This window comes from Salvelinus alpinus, chromosome 23, assembly GCF_045679555.1.
Source record: "Salvelinus alpinus chromosome 23, SLU_Salpinus.1, whole genome shotgun sequence".
NCBI lineage: Eukaryota > Metazoa > Chordata > Actinopteri > Salmoniformes > Salmonidae > Salvelinus > Salvelinus alpinus.
In genome coordinates this window covers 14,404,043-14,424,025 of record NC_092108.1, presented here as the reverse complement: position 1 = coordinate 14,424,025, position 19,983 = coordinate 14,404,043, and the positions used below count along the sequence as shown (strand labels likewise).

The 19,983-nt window shown below is 42.7% G+C and overlaps 1 protein-coding gene across 2 annotated transcripts in view; it reads left to right on the top strand.

The window, feature by feature from the left end:
• The first annotated feature begins 16,407 nt into the window (after positions 1–16,407).
• Positions 16,408–19,983, top strand: part of LOC139550283 (neurocan core protein-like) — a 154,059-nt gene continuing 150,483 nt past the window's right edge. For both annotated transcript variants that reach the window (XM_071361080.1, XM_071361079.1), the window contains exon 1: positions 16,408–16,772. The gene's annotated coding sequence lies outside the window, so the exon portion shown is untranslated. The remainder of the gene's footprint in view (positions 16,773–19,983) is intronic.

Sequence of the window (19,983 nt, the reverse complement as noted above, 5' to 3'; positions counted from 1 at the left end):
CTTGTGTTTGGACACACCCCACGGGGTCTGCTAAAAGTTTTGAAGGAGCATATCCTATGTCCTACACCCAGTAGCGCCCCTACAAATGTGTTGGATTATGTCAGTAAGATGTGGGAGAGACTGCACGCTGCATATGGGTTAGCCCAAAAGTCTCTCTCCTTGTCTCAAACGCATGAAATTACATTATGACAGAGGCTGATTGCTGTTCTTTTGCACCAGGGGATCAAGTTTTAGTTTTGTTGCCAATCCCTGGCTCATCTGTCGGCATGTTTTCTGGGCCATATCTTGTGGAAAAGAAACTCAGTGACACCAATTATGTGATAAAGACCCCAGATCGTAGGCGTTCTTCCCGTTTGTGTCATGTTAACATGCTGAAAGCATATTATGTGCGTGATTCTCCCAACAGCTTCTCAGGTAAGCCGGTCCAGCCCGCCGTCTCCAGTGTGGCTGCGGTGGTGCTGTAGCCTGGCTGGGACCTAGAAGAGGATAAGGAGGATGTGTTGGAGTTACGCCATACGTTACAGCAATGTGAACTCTTATGTAATTCGGAGATGCTGAAAAAGTTACCCTCTCAAATAGAACATTTGGATAACGATCAAACTAATGATCTTATCCTATTGATAAATAGTTTTCTCAATGTGTTTCAGGACGTTCCAAGTCGCACGTCCATCTTGGAACATAACGTGGATGTGGGGAACTCTGCTCCTATATGTCAGCATCTGTACCGGGTTAACGCTAAGAATGGGAGGTAATAAAGGGAGGTAGCTTATTACAGAATGACATGGCAAAACCCAGTAACAGCTCCTGGAGTTCCCCATGTATTCTTGTTCCTAAGCCTGATGGTACGTCCCGCTTATGTACAGACTATCGTTGCGTAAATGCCGTTACAAAGTCTTATTCTTTTCCTCTACCTTGCTTAGATGACTGCATTGATAGACTTGGCTCTGCTGCTTACGTTAGTAAGTTAGATTTGCTAAAAGGTTATTGGCAGGTGCTTCTGACCTCTCGAGCTTCTGACATCACTGCTTTCGTGACGCCTGATGATTTCGTACAATACACTGTGATGCCCTTTGGAATGTGTAATGCACCTGCTACTTTTCAGTGCTTAGTTAACATTGTGTTCAGGGATGTGCCAAATTGTACTGCTTACCTTAACGATGTGACTCATTCGTCTACTTGGTCTGATCATCACGCCACCTTAAAGTGTTTCAGGGGTTGGAGAATGCTTCTTTAACCCTCAAATTTGCCAAGTGAGTTTGGGAAGGCTACTGTGACTTAGGGAAGCAGGTGGTACGAGGTCAAGTGTGCCCAGTAACTGGCAAAGTGGAAGCAATTGTTGCTTTTCCTGCTCCCACGACTCGCCGCCAGTTGCTCAGATTTCTGGGGATGGTAGGGTATTATCGTACCTTCTGTGAGAATTGATGGTAGTAGCTCCTCTTACATATCTGCTTAGAACCAATTAAGTGGTCCCAGGACTGTAACTATGCTTTCGAGTCCGCCAAAGCGCTACTTTGTAGTGCCCCAGTGCTTGCCGGCCCCAACTTCGACAAACCTTTTAAGTTGGAGGTAGATGCTAGTATAGTGGGGGTGGGTGCGGTTCTCTTGCAGGAAGATTAAGAGGGAGTGGATCGGCCCGTCTTTAAAAAAAAATAAAAAATAATTATCCCGTAAGTTCAACTCGTGTCAGTCAAGGTACTCCACCACTGAACAAAAGACGGTGGCTTTATTGCTAGCCTTAGTTTTTGGAGGTATATGTGGGCTCCAGTGCCTTGCCTGTTCTGGTCTTCACGGACCATAATCCTTCAGTGTTTCTTAGGCAAATGTACAATCAGAACCGCCGCCTTATGTGGTGGGCTCTGATTGTACATGGATACAATATACAGATTAACTATGTGAAGGGTTCGAATGTGGTTGCCGACACTATCATGGGTTCAGTAACTGGGGACGCATGTTGGTTTTATTGCAAACGGGAAGTTTGCAGGTTTTGGGGTGGGTGTGCTACGTTCCACAGTTTCTGTGTTTTGGGTTTGTTTGTGTATATGTATATTTCAGGAAATGGCTTCCTGGGTTCCAAAGCAGCTGATTGGTCGGCCCCATTGGAGCTCTGACCCCACCCTCTTGTCAGGGGATACAGTTGTCTGCAATTACCGACTCCTTCTGCAGCTTGAAAAGCCAGTGTGTGTTTGTTAGGAGAGCTTCTTTGTATGTGATGTGTTGGTGGTTGGTCTGGTAAATTTGTAAAGTATTTTGTAGCCGGTCCTGCAGACGTATGTCAAAAGGACTGTTTTTGATTATTGAAATTGTTCATTTTACGTGAGTAATTCTGTTTTTGTTCCCAGGGGAACAAAGCAACAGGCCTGCGGGCATATATATACCCGTAGTATGTACTCTGTCTATGCACACTAGGTAAGACCTGGACGGACCACCCCCTGTATTTTGGTTAGTGCGCCAGGAGGTGCTAAAAGGTTAGGTAAGTAGTGGGTAGGCAGGTAAGGTAGGAGAGGGGACTCTTTTCAACTTTTACTTTCTTTGCTTTGGTTCCGTCCAGCCCTTTTCCCCCACGTTACCATGTTAAGGAAATAAATTCCCTGTAAACGGTAATATTCTCTGTCATCCTTACCAGCACTTACAATCACATTCCTCTTTCACTCCACGGGGAGTTCCTTGTCGCAAGGTGTTGCGTTCCCCCCTCCAAGAGGCATGTGTAACAGTAAATGACAACAGAACTAATCTCGACTGAGGTCCTTTTGTACTTTTGGGGATAGAATGCTATCTGTTGAGCTGAGAAGACAAAACAACCAAGGCACACTGAGCACTGTTCAGCTGAACAAAGGGAAAGGGGATACCTAGTCAGTTGTTCAACTGAAATGTGTCTTACACGTTTAACAAGACTCCTCAATCAGGGAGGTAGATGACATCCACGTCAGCGGTGCCCGGGGAGCAGTGGGTTAACTGCCTTGCTCAGAGGAAGAATGATAGTTGGCTCTTGCTCCTGTATAAAGACAGAGAAGATGGAGAGAGGCAGGAAGCCACAGGAAGAGAAATAGAGATCTGGATAGACAAGCAGACAAAACAGATTACAACAATTTTGATCTATGAATGTACAGGGCTGAAGTAGGCAACTGTATACAGCCAGATGCAATAGGAATCAACTTGAATGTACTTTAATGGAAGATAGTACAAAGTGAGTATTGGATTCCTGTCCAGTGGGTGTACTTGTACATCAAGCTGCTCCAGAAACAGAAAATAGACTAGTATCCTGTCCAGTGGGTGTACTTGTACATTAAGCTGCCTCACGCTACAGAAACGAGTTTATTAGCAAGAGCGAGTTTATTAGCAAGTGCATCGGCGATGTCATACCCACAGCAACTATTAAAACATTCCCAAACCAGAAACCGTGGATTGATGGCAGCATTCGCGCAAAACTGAAAGTGCGAACCACTGCTTTTAATCAGGGCAAGGTGACCGGAAACATGACCGAATACAAACAGTGTAGCTATTCCCTCCGCAAGGCAATCAAACAAGCTAAGCGTCAGTATAGAGACAAAGTAGAGTCGCAATTCAACGGCTCAGACACGAGAGGTATGTGGAAGGGTCTACAGTCAATCACGGACTATAAAAGGAAAACCAGCCCCGTCTCGGACCAGGATGTCTTGCTCCCAGACAGACTAAACAACTTCTTTGCTCGCTTTGAGGACAACACAATGCCACTGACACGGCCCGCTACTAAAACCAGCGGGCTCTCCTTCACTGCAGCCGACGCGAGGGTTGGCACGTTTAAATGTTTTGCTCACGTCGGCTGCAGGCCCAGACGGCATCCCCAGCCGTGTCCTCAGAGCATGCGCAGACCAGCTGGCTGGTATGTTTATGGACATATTCAATCAATCCTTATCCCAGTCTGCTGTCCCCACATGCTTCAAGAGGGCCACCATTGTTCCTGTTCCCAAGAAAGCTAAGGTAACTGAGCTAAATGACTACTGCCCCATAACACTCACTTCCATCATCATGAAATGCTTTGAGAGACTAATCAAGGACCATATCACCTCCACCCTACCTGACACCCTAGACCCACTCCAATTTGCTTACCGCCCCAATAGGTCCACAGACGACGCAATCACACTGCACACTGCCCTAACCCATCTGTACAAGAGGAATACCTATGTGAGAATGCTGTTCATCGACTACAGCTCAGCATTTAACACCATAGTACCCTCCAAACTTGTCATCAAGCTCGAGTCCCTGGGTCTCGACCTCGCCCTGTGCAACTGGGTACTGGACTTCCTGACGGGCCGCCCCCAGGTGGTGAGGGTAGGTAACAACATCTCCAGCCCGCAACCTCAGGAGGCTGAAGAAATTCGGCTTGTCACCAAAAACACAAACTTTTACAGATGCACAATCGAGAGCATCCTGTCGGGCTGTATCACCGCCTGGTACGGCAACTGCTCCGCCCACAACCGTAAGGCTCTCCAGAGGGTAGTGAGGTCTGCACAATGCATCACCGGGGGCAAACTACCTGCCCTCCAGGACACCTACACCACCCGATGTCACAGGAAGGCCATAAAGATCATCAAGGACAACAACCACCCGAGCCACTGCCTGTTCACCCCGCTATCATCCAGAAAGCGAGGTCAGTACAGGTGCATCAAAGCAGGGACCGAGAGACTGAAAAACAGCTTCTATCTCAAGGCCATCAGACTGTTAAACAGCCATCACTAACATTGAGTGGCTGCTGCCAACATACTGACTCAACTCCAGCCACTTTAATAATAAAAATTTTATGTAAAAAATTTATCACTAGCCACTTTAAACAATGCCACTTAATATAATGTTTACATACCCTACATTACTCATCTCATATGTACAGTGGGGAGAACAAGTATTTGATACACTGCCGATTTTGCAGGTTTTCCTACTTACAAAGCATGTAGAGGTCTGTAATTTCTATCATGGGTACACTTCAACTATGAGAGACGGAATCTAAAACAAAAATCCAGAAAATCACATTGTATGATTTTTAAGTAATTAATTTGCATTTTATTGCATGACATAAGTATTTGATACATCAGAAAAGCAGATCTTAATATTTGGTACAGAAACCTTTGTTTGCAATTACAGAGATCATACGTTTCCTGTAGTTCTTGACCAGGTTTGCACACACTGCAGCAGGGATTTTGGCCCACTCCTCCATACAGATCTTCTCCAGATCCTTCAGGTTTCGGGGCTGTCGCTCGGCAATACGGACTTTCAGCTCCCTCCAAAGATTTTCTATTGGGTTCAGGTCTGGAGACTGGCTAGGCCACTCCAGGACCTTGAGATGCTTCTTACGGCGCCACTCCTTAGTTGCCCTGGCTGTGTGTTTCGGGTCGTTGTCATGCTGGAAGACCCAGCCACGACCCATCTTCAATGCTCTTACTGAGGGAAGGAGGTTGTTGGCCAAGATCTCGCGATACATGGCCCCATCCATCCTCCCCTCAATACGGTGCAGTCATCCTGTACCCTTTGCAGAAAAGCATCCCCAAAGAATGATGTTTCCACCTCCATGCTTCACGGTTGGGATGGTGTTCTTGGGGTTGTACTCATCCTTCTTCTTCCTCCAAACACGGCGAGTGGAGTTTAGACCAAAAAGCTCTATTTTTGTCTCATCAGACCACATGACCTTCTCCCATTCCTCCTCTGGATCATCCAGATGGTCATTGGCAAACTTCAGACGGGCCTGGACATGCGCTGGCTTGAGCAGGTGGACCTTGCGTGCGCTGCAGGATTTTAATCCATGACGGTGTAGTGTGTTACTAATGGTTTTCTTTAAGACTGTGGTCCCAGCTCTCTCCAGGTCATTGACCAGGTCCTGCCGTGTAGTTCTGGGCTGATAACTCACCTTCCTCATGATCATTGATGCCCCACGAGGTGAGATCTTGCATGGAGCCCCAGAACGAGGGTGATTGACCGTCATCTTGAACTTCTTCCATTTTCTAATAATTGCGCCAACAGTTGTTGCCTTCTCACCAAGCTGCTTGCCTATTGTCCTGTAGCCCATCCCAGCCTGTTGCATGTCTACAATTTTATCCCTGATGTCCTTATACAGCTCTCTGGTCTTGGCCATTGTGGAGAGGTTGGAGTCTGTTTGATTGAGTGTGTGGACAGGTGTCTTTTATACAGGTAACGAGTTCAAACAGGTGCAGTTAATACAGGTAATGAGTGGAGAACAGGAGGGCTTCTTAAAGAAAAACTAACAGGTCTGTGAGAGCCGGAATTCTTACTGGTTGGTAGGTGATCAAATACTTATGTCATGCAATAAAATGCAAATTAATTACTTAAAAATCATACAATGTGATTTTCTGGATTTTTGTTTTAGATTCCGTCTCTCACAGTTGAAGTGTACCTATGATAAAAATTACAGACCTCTACATGCTTTGTAAGTAGGAAAACCTGCAAAATCGGCAGTGTATCAAATACTTGTTCTCCCCACTGTATATACTGTACTCTATACCATCTACTGCATCTTGCCTTTGCCGTTCTGTACCATCACTCATTCATATATTTTTATGTACATATTCTTCATCCCTTTACACTTGTGTGTATAAGGTAGTTGTTGTGAAATTGTTCGGTTAGATTACTCGTTGGTTATTACTGCATTGTCGGAACTAGAAGCACAAGCATTTCGCTACACTCACATTAACATCTGCTAACCATGTGTATGTGACAAATAAAATTGGATTTGATTTGAAACAGGAGAGGCTTGTTTAACTTCTCTCCGCTACGGATCCCTTTTACGGGATCATTTTCCTAAACAACCGCTGAAATGCAGGGTGCAAAATATTACTAAAAATATTTATAATCATGTAATCACAAGTGAAATATACCAAAACACAGCTTAGCTTGTTGTTAATCCATCTATCGTGTCAGATTTTGAAAATATGCTTTGCAGCGAAAGAAATCTAAGCTTTTGTGAGTGTATCAATCAATGCTAGAACAGCTAGCCCCAAATTAGCATGGTCACGAAAGTCACAAAAGCAATAAAATTAATCACTTACCTTTGATAATCTTTGGATGTTTGCACTCACGAGACTCCCAGTTACACAACAAATGTTCTTTTTGTTCGATAAATATTACTTTTATAACAAAAAAACGCCATTTGGTTTGCGCGTTATGTTCAGAAAACCAAAGCCTCGTTCCGTTCGACGAAAATTCCAAAAAGTATCCATAATGGTCGTAGAAACATGTCAAATGTTTTTTATAATCAATCCTCAGGTTGTTTTTAACAAACATAATCGATAATATTTCAACCGGACCGTAACCTATTCAATAAGAGAGAAAAAGAAAATGGAGAGCTACCCTCTCGCGCGCAGGAACTAATCAGAGGACACCTGACTACTTTTGAAAAATCTCACTCATTTTTCAAAATAAAACCTGAAACTATGTCTAAAGCCTGGTCACAGCCTGAGGAAGCCATTGGAAAAGGAATCTGGTTGATACCCCTTTAAATGGAAGAAAGACGGGCCAGGAAACACAGATAAAAAAATCACTTCCGGGTTAGATTTTCTCAGGTTTTTGCCTGCAGAATCAGTTTTGTTATACTCACAGACAATATTTTGACAGTTTTGGAAACTTTGGATTGTTTTCTATCCTAATCTGTAAATTATATGCATATTCTACGATCTGGACCTGAGAAATAGTCAGTTTACCTTGGGAACGTTATTAAAAATAAAATAAAAATCTGACCCCTAGCGTCAAGAGGGTAAAGCGACTTACTTATTGCAGGCAGAGGCTGCCTGTGGAGGTGTGTACAACCTTTCTTCTTGTGTCTCCAAACACCACAACCAGGCTGATGCAATGAGAATGAATCTCCCAAGCAGCCTATTGCCTGATTACCATGACAAGTTCTAACAACTATACAAGAACCTCAGCGTGTAAGCTACAGGGAATTGAACAGTATGCATCACTTGACCATGTTAGTCCACCAAGATAAATCAAGACTGTTAGTCCACCAAGATAAATCAAGACCATGTTAGTCCACCAAGATAAATCAAGACCATGTTAGTCCACCAAGATAAATCAATACCATGTTAGTCCACCAAGATAAATCAAGACCATGTTAGTCCACCAAGATAAATCAAGACCATGTTAGTCCACCAAGATAAATCAAGACCATGTTAGTCCACCAAGATAAATCAAGACCATGTTAGTCCACCAAGATAAATCAAGACCATGTTAGTCCACCAAGATAAATCAAGACCATGTTAGTCCACCAAGATAAATCAAGACCATGTTAGTCCACCAAGATAAATCAAGACCATGTTAGTCCACCAAGATATATCAAGACCATGTTAGTCCACCAAGATAAATCAAGACCATGTTAGTCCACCAAGATAAAGACATTATCTCTGGGATCCAGGTCTCGGACCAGGCTACCATGACATCATCAACGGAAATCCACTTGGGTTTGTTATAAATACAAAGAGCATCTTCGTGTGTGTGTGTTTGCCTTTCTGTCTCTGTGCTATACAGTACATACTCTAGCTGCTAACATTATAAATGACAATGCTATTGGAAGGCTTGAAAGGAGGTTAATGTTATAGACATAAAAGGACTGTGTGTGTGTGGCCTCTTCAAAATAAATCATAAAATGCCCATACTGTATGTGCTCATAAGCCCCTTAGTGCTTGTGTCATCAGTGTTTTCATAGGGACTGTGAGCTGGGCGTAGCGTAAGTAGAGGATGAAGATGCAGAGTGAGACACGGGCCACATATGCTTTCTTAAGGGACTTTATTGGTGAGTAAACTTCCACTCACACATGCACACCAACAAGATCTCACAGATGCTTTCTCACACATGCAAGCACGCACACACACACACACACAGCTGCCACTTTGTGCATGACTTAAATGTTAAGTGCCTAGGTGGACCAGTGTAAAACGTTTTCTCGTTGTTTGGAAGCTGTCGCCCAGGCTGCTCCTTTATGTCCGTCACACATCAAACACTGTACACACACACACACACACACTCTAACACGCACACACAAACGTGCACACATACCGTGAATTATTACACTGTAATATGAACAGGAGACGTTATCACCACAAAGTTCACATTTTAAACTCTTCACCATATGGCCACTTGGAGACCCTTTAAGACATTCCTTTAAAACAGGAGATTTCTTTTTTTTTTGTTCTCCCCGCTTCTTTTTCTGTTCTTCTTTCTCTCCACTCCCCAGCAGCCTTTTGTCCAAATACATATGAACCCTTCAACAGAAGAACCATACAGATGTAGGATCTTCATTTGAGCTAGTTTGCTACAGCAGGAACAGAATCCTGCAGCAACAGGAAATGTGAATTATTATGTGGAGTATAATTAATGGACATCTTTGTTGGGGTTGACACATTCTTCATAAGGGAAAATCAAGTTTGAAATTTAAGTGGATATTACAAACTTCAGAAACCTTTTTAAGGTTATCCTGCAACAGGGTGATCAAATTAAGATCCTACATCTGTATGTGCATTTTGCATTTTCAGATCATTACTGATTTTGTATCTTACAAGTTCACTGTAATGTCCAGAGTTGGCAATAGACCATGTTGTCTATTTATAGTCTAAGTAGTATCAAGACTCTGGATTATTCATATCCACTGCTAGAAATGTACCATATCACCAAAATGTTCTAAAACTGTATGTATGGGTATTCGGTTGAAGGGTTCACATTCAGATCCATGTATAGTGTCGATCCATGTAATTTGACACATGTATAGTGTCAAATTAAAGGCAAATTAACATTCAAATGAAGGAATTCATTCTGCTTTGTCTTTGGAGCCAACTGAAATTTGACTCGGGGGGGGGGGGGGGGAGAACATTGCTGTGTGTTGTATATCTCCCTTGCTACTAATACAGTTTTGTTGAAACAAGATTTTACAAAGCCTGATCCAGTAAAATTTGAATTTCACAACTGTTTTGGAGGACATGTGGGACAAACAACCTATTGCTCCAAACAGGTTAAAGTCCTTTGTGTTATGTTTATGCATATTCATGGCTCCAGTATTAGCACAGTCCTATGTACTACCTACATGCAGCACATACTGTATGTTACCATGTGCATAAGCTTAATTGGGTTTACAGTAAGATGGAAGCTCACCGGCATCTCTCACTTTCTCCACAGTTGCAGTTGCAATTCTGTTGCACAGATGGGGCTTGTTGGCATGGGAACACTTGGCCCCAGAATGGCTGCCAAGTCTGATTGACTGTCCCATCAGCACAAAGACTGCGTCCAGTGAAGGCTAATACACACACACACACACACACACACACACACACACACACACACACACACACACACACACACACACACACACACACACACACACACACACACACACACACACACACCAACATGCCATCCTGCTCTAAACCAACTGTTAGTTTGCCATTGTGTGGTTTCGGCCAGGGTCATATCTACTGTGCATACATATTATTTGTGTATACATCTACATATCATGAATACATCTGATATGTCTGGTTGAGGCGATCATTTTTCAATAGGAGAGCAAATCTGATTTTAAACCCTGAAGTCTCTACCTTGTCTATGATGATTCATTGTGTTTTTTTAATGTTTGCTCACATTAGATGATTGATTTAAAGTGTTTATTGCAGCAGATCATCCTTTGAGAATGTCCCTTCAGAAGCCTGTGTCGTAGTTAGGCCAGACAGTGTTATCTGTGGATGTCTGCCTTCTAGCTGTGAGTGATTGACATCTCATGTCTGTTCGGGTAGATGCCTGACATTTCTAAAAGTCACCACACACGCCTAGACCTCGCTGATCAGCCTTGCTCTGTCTGTGTGTGTGTGTGTGTGTGTGGATGTGTTTAACTATACTTGTGTGTGTGTGGACGTGTTTAACTATACTTGTGGGGACCTGAAGTCCCCACAAGAAGAGTAAACTAATAAAATTTGACCAACTGGGGACATTTTGTTGGTCCACACAAGGTCAAATGCTATTTCTAGGGGGTTTAGAATTAGGGTTAGGAGCTAGAGTTAGGGTTAGGTTTCTGGGTTAGGGTTAAGGAAAATAGGATTTTGAATGGGACTGAATTGTATGTCCCCACAAAGTTAGCTAAACAGTACTGTGTGTGTGAGAGAGAGAAACCATTTTTTCTGTTTCACTAGCTAGGTTTCCATCCAATTGATGACGGATATGCATTTAAATATTCTAAAATCCACATAAAGAAAATATGCAAATTTTTGTGCTTCCACTAAATGACTTGTTGCAGATAAAAATCAATGCGTGATGACGTAGTGCACGCGAAATGTACTTTTTCGCTTAAGTTTTCATGTACCGAATAAAAATATAATGTTCTATGTGTTTCCATCACATTTTAAATTCTACCGATAGTATTGTTACAGAAAATGTTAATTAGCAATGGTGCCTCCTCTGATCTTGGCACGTGGGCTCTAGCCAACAGCTGGCAGATACAGTGTGGGTAGGTTCTGCAGGTAGGCTAGACTACAGTGTGGGTAGGTTCTGCGGGTAGGCTAGACTACAGTGTGGGTAGGTTCTGCAGGTAGGCTAGACTATAGTGTGGGTAGGTTCTGCAGGTAGGCTAGACTACAGTGTGGGTAGGTTCTGCAGGTAGGCTAGACTACAGTGTGGGTAGGTTCTGCAGGTAGGCTAGACTACAGTGTGGGTAGGTTCTGCAGGTAGGCTAGACTACAGTGTGGGTAGGTTCTGCAGGTAGGCTAGACTGCAGTGTGGGTAGGTTCTGCAGGTAGGCTAGACTGCAGTGTGGGTAGGTTCTGCAGGTAGGCTAGACTACAGTGTGGGTAGGTTCTGCAGGTAGGCTAGACTACAGTGTGGGTAGGTTCTGCAGGTAGGCTAGACTGCAGTGTGGATAGGTTCTGCAGGTAGGCTAGACTACAGTGTGGGTAGGTTCTGCAGGTAGGCTAGACTACATGACGAGATTATGCACAAGAGCAAGAATGTTTTTATTTGTCGAACGGCAGTCAAACATCGATCATCATGTCACCAGAATAAGACCCTCAATATTTAATGGAAAGCAGCATCAAGCTCGTCACCGTGCACTTTCAGCACACTGAAGTTCATGACATTTAATCAGTTGCCTAATAAACTGCATGCTTTACCGAGTTGTAGTGCAAGGCCCAAACACCGTATCATCACGTGACTCCAAGTTTACTTCGATATGATGGTTATTATATCAATATTTGTGCCTATATCAATATATTGTGCCTATATCAATTATATCAACATTTGCGCTTACAGAGCCTTGCAAAAGTATTCATCCCCCTTGGCTTTTCCCTATTCTGTTGCATTACAACCTGCAATTTAAATAGATTTTTATTTAGATTTCATGTAATGTGTAAGGTTCTGTATTTATTTTCTTAGTCAACCTTGTGTTCTGTTTCTTTGTGTTCTTGAACGTAGCCCTGTTTGTGTTCTTGAACGTAGCCCTGTCTTTCATTTTTGTTCATTGATTTCACCTGTGTTAGTTACTCACCTGGTCTCATCAGCTCCTTATTTAGTTCAGTTCATTCTGTTTGTGCCTTTGTGAGGTATTGTTTGTTTTGACTCTACTAAGCCTTTTCCTAGCTTGTTTGTGAGAACCAGTTATAACCTTCAGTCCTAGTTTTGATTCACCTGCCTATTTGCCTATCTGTGTATGACCATTGCCTGCCTGTGACCATAGATTGCTTTGTATGTTTCTATGTTTTGTTTGGTCAGGGTGTGATGTCTGTTGTGGTCCCGTGTGGCTCAGTTGGTAGAGCATGGCGCTTGCAACGCCAGGGTTGTGGGTTCATTCCCCACGGGGGGACCAGGATGAATATGTATGAACTTTCCAATTTGTAAGTCTGGATAAGAGCGTCTGCTAAATGACTTAAATGTAATGTGGGTGGGCATTCTATGTTGTATGTCTAGGTTGTCTATTTCTGTGTTTGGCCTGGTGTGGTTCCCAATCAGAGGCAGCTGTCTATCGTTGTCTCTGATTGGGAGCTATACTTAGGTAGCCTATTCTCCATTGTGTGTTGAGGGTGGTTGTTTTCTGTTTAGTGTATGTTCACCTGGCAGAACTGTTCGTTTATCGTTTTTTTGTTGTTTTGTTAGTATTCATTAAAAGTAATTATGAATACTTATCACGCTGCACCTTGGTCCTCTTCTTCTCCTCCAGACGACAAGCGTTACAATTCCTGCCTTCTGCAAAGGCGAAACAAACACCTGCCGCGCCCTGCTCGTGAATCTACACCTTTTTCTCCCTGAGTATTCATTACATAACGGACATACACAAAAAAAGTAAAAATTGGTCAAGTGAAAAAAAACTACTTCGTTCAAAAAATTCAAAATACATCTTAAAAAAACTGAAAAGTGGTGTGTGCACATGTATTCACCCCCTTTGCTATGAATCCCCTAAATAAGATCTGGTGCAACCAATTACCTTCAGAAGTCACTAAATTAATGAAATAAAGTCCAACTGTGTGCAATCTAAGTGTCACATGATCTGTCACATGATCTCAGTGTGTGTATATTTACACCTGTTCTGAAAGGCCCCAGAGTCTGCAACACCACTAAGCAAGGGGCAACACCAAGCAAACGTCACCATAAAGACCAAGGAGCTCTCCAAACAGGTCAGGGACAAAGTTGTGGAGAAGTACAAATCAGGGTTGGGTAACAAAAAATATCCGAAACTTTGAACATTCCACGGCGCACCATTAAATCCATTATTAAAAAATGGAAAGACTATGGCACCACAACAAACCAGCCAAGAGAGGGGTGCCCACCAAAACTCACAGACAAGGCAAGGAGAGCATTAATCAGAGAGTCAACAAAGTCACCAAACATAACGCTGAAGGAGCTGCAGGGCTCCACAGTGGAGATTGGAGTATCTGTCCATAGGACCACTTTAAGCCGTACACTCCACAGTGCTGGGCTTTACGGAAGAGTGGCCAGAAAAAGCCATTGCTTAAAGAAAAAATAAGCTAACAAGTTTGGTGTTCGCCAAAAGGCATGTGGGAGACTCACCAAACATATGGAAGAAGGTACTCTGGTCAGATGTGACTAAAATTGAGCGTTTTGGCCATTAAGGGAAACACTATGTCTGACGCAAACCCAACACCTTTCATCACCCTGAGAACACCATCCCCACAGTGAAGCATGGTGGTGGCAGCATCATGCTGTGGGGATGATTTTCATCGGCAGGCACTGGGAAACTGGTCAGAATTGAAGGAATGATGTATGGAGCTAAATACAGGGAAATTATTGAGGGAAATCTGTTTCAGTCATCCAGAGATTTGAGACTGGGATGGAGGTTCACCTTCCAGCAGGACAATGACCCTAAGCATACTGCTAAAGCAACACTCAAATGGTTTATGGGGAAACATTTAAATGTCTTGGAATGGCCTAGACAAAGCCCAGACCTCAATCCAATTGAGAATCTGTGGTATGACTTAAAGATTGCTGTACACCAGTGGAACTCATCATTTGAAGGAGCTGGAGCAGGTTTGCCTTGAAGAATGGGCAAAAATCCCAGTGGCTAGATGTGCCAAGCTTACTCATACTTGAGTAAAAGTAAAGATACCTCAATAGAAAATTACTCAAGTGAAAGTCACCCAGTAAAATACTACATGAGTAAAAGTTTTAAAGTATTTGGTTTTAAATATACTTAAGTATCAAAAGTAAAAGTAGAGTAAAAGTATGAATAATATCACATTCCTTATATTATAACCTGATGGCACCATTTTCTTTTTATTTACAGATAGCTAGGGGCACACTCAAATTAAGCATTTGTGTTTAGTGAGTCCGCCAGATCAGAGGCAGTAGGGATGATCAGGGTTGTTCTCTTCATAAGTGCGTGAATGGACCATTTTCCTGTCCTGCTAAGCATTCAAAATGTAACGAGTACTTTTGGGTGTCAGGGAAAATGTATGGAGTAAAAAATACATTATTTTCTTTTGTCACGCCCTGACCATAGATAGCCCTTGGGGTTCTCTATGGTGCATTTGTTCAGAGGGTGACTAGGTTTTTTTCTAGTATTGTTATTTCTATGTTGGTGTTCCCAATTAGAGGCAGCTGATTATCGTTGTCTCTATTTGGGGATCATACTTAAGTTGTCCATTGTTCCCACCTGCGTTGTGGGATATTGTTTTGTTTTCAGTTAGTGTCTAAGTGCGGTCTGTACGGGACGTTCGTTTATTCTTTGTTGTTTTTGTGAAGTTTCACTTTAATATAGTATGTGGAACTCTACGGACGCTGCGCCTTGGTCCGCTCCTTTCGACGAACGTGACATCTTTAGGAATGTAGTAAAGTAAAAGTTGTCAAATATAAATAGTAAAGTACAGATACCCAAAAAACGACTTAAGTAGTACTTTAAAGTATTTTTTCTTAAGTACTTTACACCACTGTCTCTGTGTGTGTGTGTGTGTGAGTGAGTGTATGTAGTGTGCCTGTAAATGCTATGATGCAGGACCTTTGTCATATTCATCGATACAGAGGGACCTTGAAAGAGAAGCCATTATTATGATCTGAGCATACGCCACTGGCAAATATCTGATTGAACAGTATGTTCCCTTGAGTTCAAAGTCATGGAATCGGCCTCATCTGCTATGTGACTATCCTAATTGGTGTCTTTGAAGTTGCACACCCAAACAACTACCTCCTCTAAGACATGACTTGACACACAACTCACAGTAATATATTTTATATTATCTGGCAGTGGGCCTAATATCAACACAAAGAGACCTTTTCTTCCTCTTATAATGAGGATGGATGCAGCTTTGTTGCTATTGTCCCTGCACTGCAGTGCTGAAATGTGAGCTGCTGCCATGCTGAGTTAGCCAAATGATACATCTCAGACAACCATGTTTCTATAAGGCATTATTATCGTGGCTACCATAGCACTGTGGTATTGACAAGGGATGGCTCTCAGTAAGGTCACCTGTGTGATTTCACAGCCACTAAAAACATTGTTTTTATTACACTATATAACACTATGACTTATAATATCCTTCCACTTATCAATAAGATAGGAACATGTTTTTCATGTTTTATTAACTGAAGATGAGAAAATGATGGATTTTAGTGTAATAAACAATAGCTTACAGACTATTGAATAATAAATGAATTACTGCAGGTGCATTTACTTTCCTGTAGGCCTTTTGTAAGGGGTTGAGGAAAACTGGAGTAAAAATGCATGAAACTCCCCTCCCCTCGTTGATATCCAGCCTAGTTATGAGCTCATGACATGAGAATTTTAATTTAATTCAGAGACAAGGGATCAACCTTTGAGGTTTATGTATGGGTTCGGATTATAGTCATGTAAAATACCCCCTTTCACCAATCCGTTCCTCCAATCCTCGCCCCCCCTTTTTTTCTTCAGTTGAATGGGGGGCGCTTGAACCGTCTGTGTGTCAGTGCTCGCCTCTTTGTTCAAACCGATTCAGCTCCTCACCCTCAGCGTCGCCACCTGCGCACGGGGAGTGAGCACCGGCACCGAGTGTCTATCCAGATTTAGATTTAGATATCTCTAAATTGGGCATGTGGCAGATGCTGCATATTAGTCGTGAAGTAGACTAGTGGCTTATTTTTTGAATGTGTGAAGCGTAGCTTGGGACGTTGAATCATTTTTGCTCACTTACCGGTTCTTTTTTGCTGTTTCACCCATTCGACCAAACGCTGACAGACGACACGATTGGAGCATCGGGATACGTTTAGAGCACCTTCACTGAAGCGTTGCGTTCCGATCGTACATTCCTGCGGATTTTTTATTTATTACTACTTTCAGGTAAGATTGAACATATTTTCACTGGCTGCAAATTATCAACTTTGTCCATTTGTTTGAGATAAAGGATTTGTGGATATTGAACCCTGTATGAACAATATTGGGTAATAGCCTGCATGCAGACCGGGGTATCAGCGGCGTCTGGACACAGGGAATGGAATGAATGCATTGCTTATCTTACTCTATTGAAAAGGCATTTGGTACTGTATAAACCTTTGTTGGCCAACCAACCAAGCCAAGATTTCAGCCCAATTATAAATACTTTCAGGTGCTTTACCATGAAAATTACATAGCCAGGTCCTGCTTTCCAGGCACTGTATAATACAGGACTTTAACGTGACTTTTGTATGGACATGTTATGCATTCTGTAGCTATTATTTCGTACCTTCCTGACATGTTATTTCCTTCTGACATGTTATTTCCTTCTGACATGTTATTTCCTTCTGACATGTTATTTCTTTCTGACATGTTATTTCTTTCTGACATGTTATTTCTTTCTGACATGTTATTTCCTTCTGACATGTTATTTCCTTCTGACATGTTATTTCCTTCTGACATGTTATTTCTTTCTGACATGTTATTTCTTTCTGACATGTTATTTCCTTCTGACATGTTATTTCCTTCTGACATGTTATTTCCTTCTGACATGTTATTTCCTTCTGACATGTTATTTCTTTCTGACATGTTATTTCTTTCTGACATGTTATTTCCTTCTGACATGTTATTTCCTTCTGACATGTTATTTCCTTGTGACATGTTATTTCTTTCTGACATGTTATTTCTTTCTGACATGTTATTTCCTTCTGACATGTTATTTCCTTCTGACATGTTATTTCCTTCTGACATGTTATTTCCTTCTGACATGTATCCTACTTTGCATGAAAGATGTGGTCATCTACAAGCTCATCGGTGATGACCTCAGTGCCTACCTCTAACTGTGTCTCTGAAAAGACTCATGCACATCACACACACTGAGATTTACAGTAGCTTATTTTTGGGATCTTTTTGATGATTTAGATCCAAGCTTATATTTAGGACCCATGTAATCAAAATTAGACTACTGAATGACCTGTTTTAGTGTATCCCCAACACAGCTTCTTATCATGGGAGGTCTCCTGGGCTTGTCTCAGAGTTGCCCTCATACAGGAGGTTAGGAGAAAAATAGACTCCTCAGGAGGGGCCTGATGGGAGACACAAAACTCTAATACTGCGGGCTATCAGTAATATGTAAGAAGCGTATAAAGTTATGGCACTGGCTTAAATGTTCTGTGGCATTTAAAGAGCATCCTCAATATATAATGGTCCTCAAGTTAATGTTGTGTGTGTGCAAGAAAAAATAATGAGTGACTGAGACAGAGAGAGGGGGAGAGAGACTGAGCGAGAGAGGGAGAGAGGCAGAGAGAGAGGGAGATCAGAGAGTGATAGAGGGAAACAAAAGAGAAATAGAAAGAGGGATGGTTCCACAGACAGCTGATGGAACATAGATCAGAGATCAGAACACCTGCATAGCTATCATGTTCTCCATTATTTATAATGGTCCCGCCCACTCTAACCTCTCGGGCCAATCAGAGGTGTGGCTGATGTTAGTAACCCCAATACCCTGGCCCGGGCATGACATCAGAGATACATGAAATAAGAGAGATAAATGACAGAACGTTAGCACTACCTCTGTCAACACTCCCCTAGACAATGATAGAATAGGTTCTTGTGGCATACAGTATATTTGTCTATTTCAAATGTGCTTCATGCAACGTGCTCATTGGAAACATGAGAGGCAAGGAAACAGGGTCAGCATATTTGCAACATCAGAATGATGGAAACTGGGGAAAAGTACAGACATTCCTGGTTCGTGGTCTGGTCACTAATAATATAGTCTTTCTCCACATATACCAGCTGTAAATTACACGGGTGATAAATACTCTAAAAGTCTAAGTCACACAGTAGAGCTTGTTAAACAAACAAACACATTGAAATGTACCAATCACTCTGAGGGAGCGCAACTGTTTCAGTCACATTGTCAAATAAAATCTATTGTGTGAGATTATCAGTGGCCTAACAGCTCAAAGCCTTGTCTTGGTCAATTCATTGTTCTTGCATATAAAATAGTCACTCTATTTTTGGTAGGCCTTGTGAAGAAGGGAGTGTACCACCAGCAGTGTATGTCCTATAAAACTGTGGTTAGCAGGGTGAGGTTAACTAGTCTAGCTTTTACAACACAGAGTTTGGGCTGATGTCATTGTGAAATCACACAGAGAGATAGAGGGAGGTAAAGGGGAGGGAGAGAGGGAGGGGGGAGAGGAGAGAATGAGGGAGGTAGGTAGGTAGGGGGGATGGATCGGGAGGGAGGGGGTAGAGAGGATCGGCAGGCAGAGAGATGAAGGAATGAAATAAGGAGGAGAAAGAGAGGAACACAAGAGAAGAAAGGGAGGGAGAGAGACAGAGAGAGGCAGAGAGTGAGAGAGAGAGACAGAGAGATTGAGAGAGAGTCAGAGAGAGAGACAGAGACAGAGAGATTGAGAGCGAGTCAGAGAGAGAGAATCAGAGAGAGAGAGACAGAGACAGAGACAGAGAGAACGAGGATTTCACCAACCAGACTGAAACTTCTCCAGTGGCACCCATGCATTTTTTATTCTGTCTGGGTGCGTGCGTGAGAGTTCACTCCCGGGATTCCTGACTCACTGCCAGAGGCATCACAGACCTCCCTCACAGCCCATCAGATCAGAGAGAGGCTGTGCACTCCCACCGGGAGGAGTGGATGGGAGGAGCCGACCCGCTGAAGGAGAAACAGAGAAGACTGGTAGGCTAGCCTGATCTACTGGCAGGATGGTTAACCACGGCAGGGCCAGATGTCTTTACTGTAACCTGTGCCAGTGTTTCCCAAATGGTGTTGCAGCTAGCTCTTCCTGGGTGATTTACAAGGTTGGGGCAAGAAATATATTATTCACTTTTTACTACGAGGGTCATAAGAAAAGGCTCAAAGCTATAAAAAACATTCTGGTAACCAATTACTTTAGATGCTGGACGGCAAGCGGTTATAGGAGGCCTGGGCCAGATGCTGACATAACCTATACCAGTGTTTGTACAGCCAGCTCCCTCTACGCCACAGCAAAGGACAGGGTTGTGATTAGAAATATTGTACATTTTTCTCAAACAGAAATTCCCAAGAAAAGTATTTCCCAATAAAATTCCCAAAACTATACATGGATCATGTCCC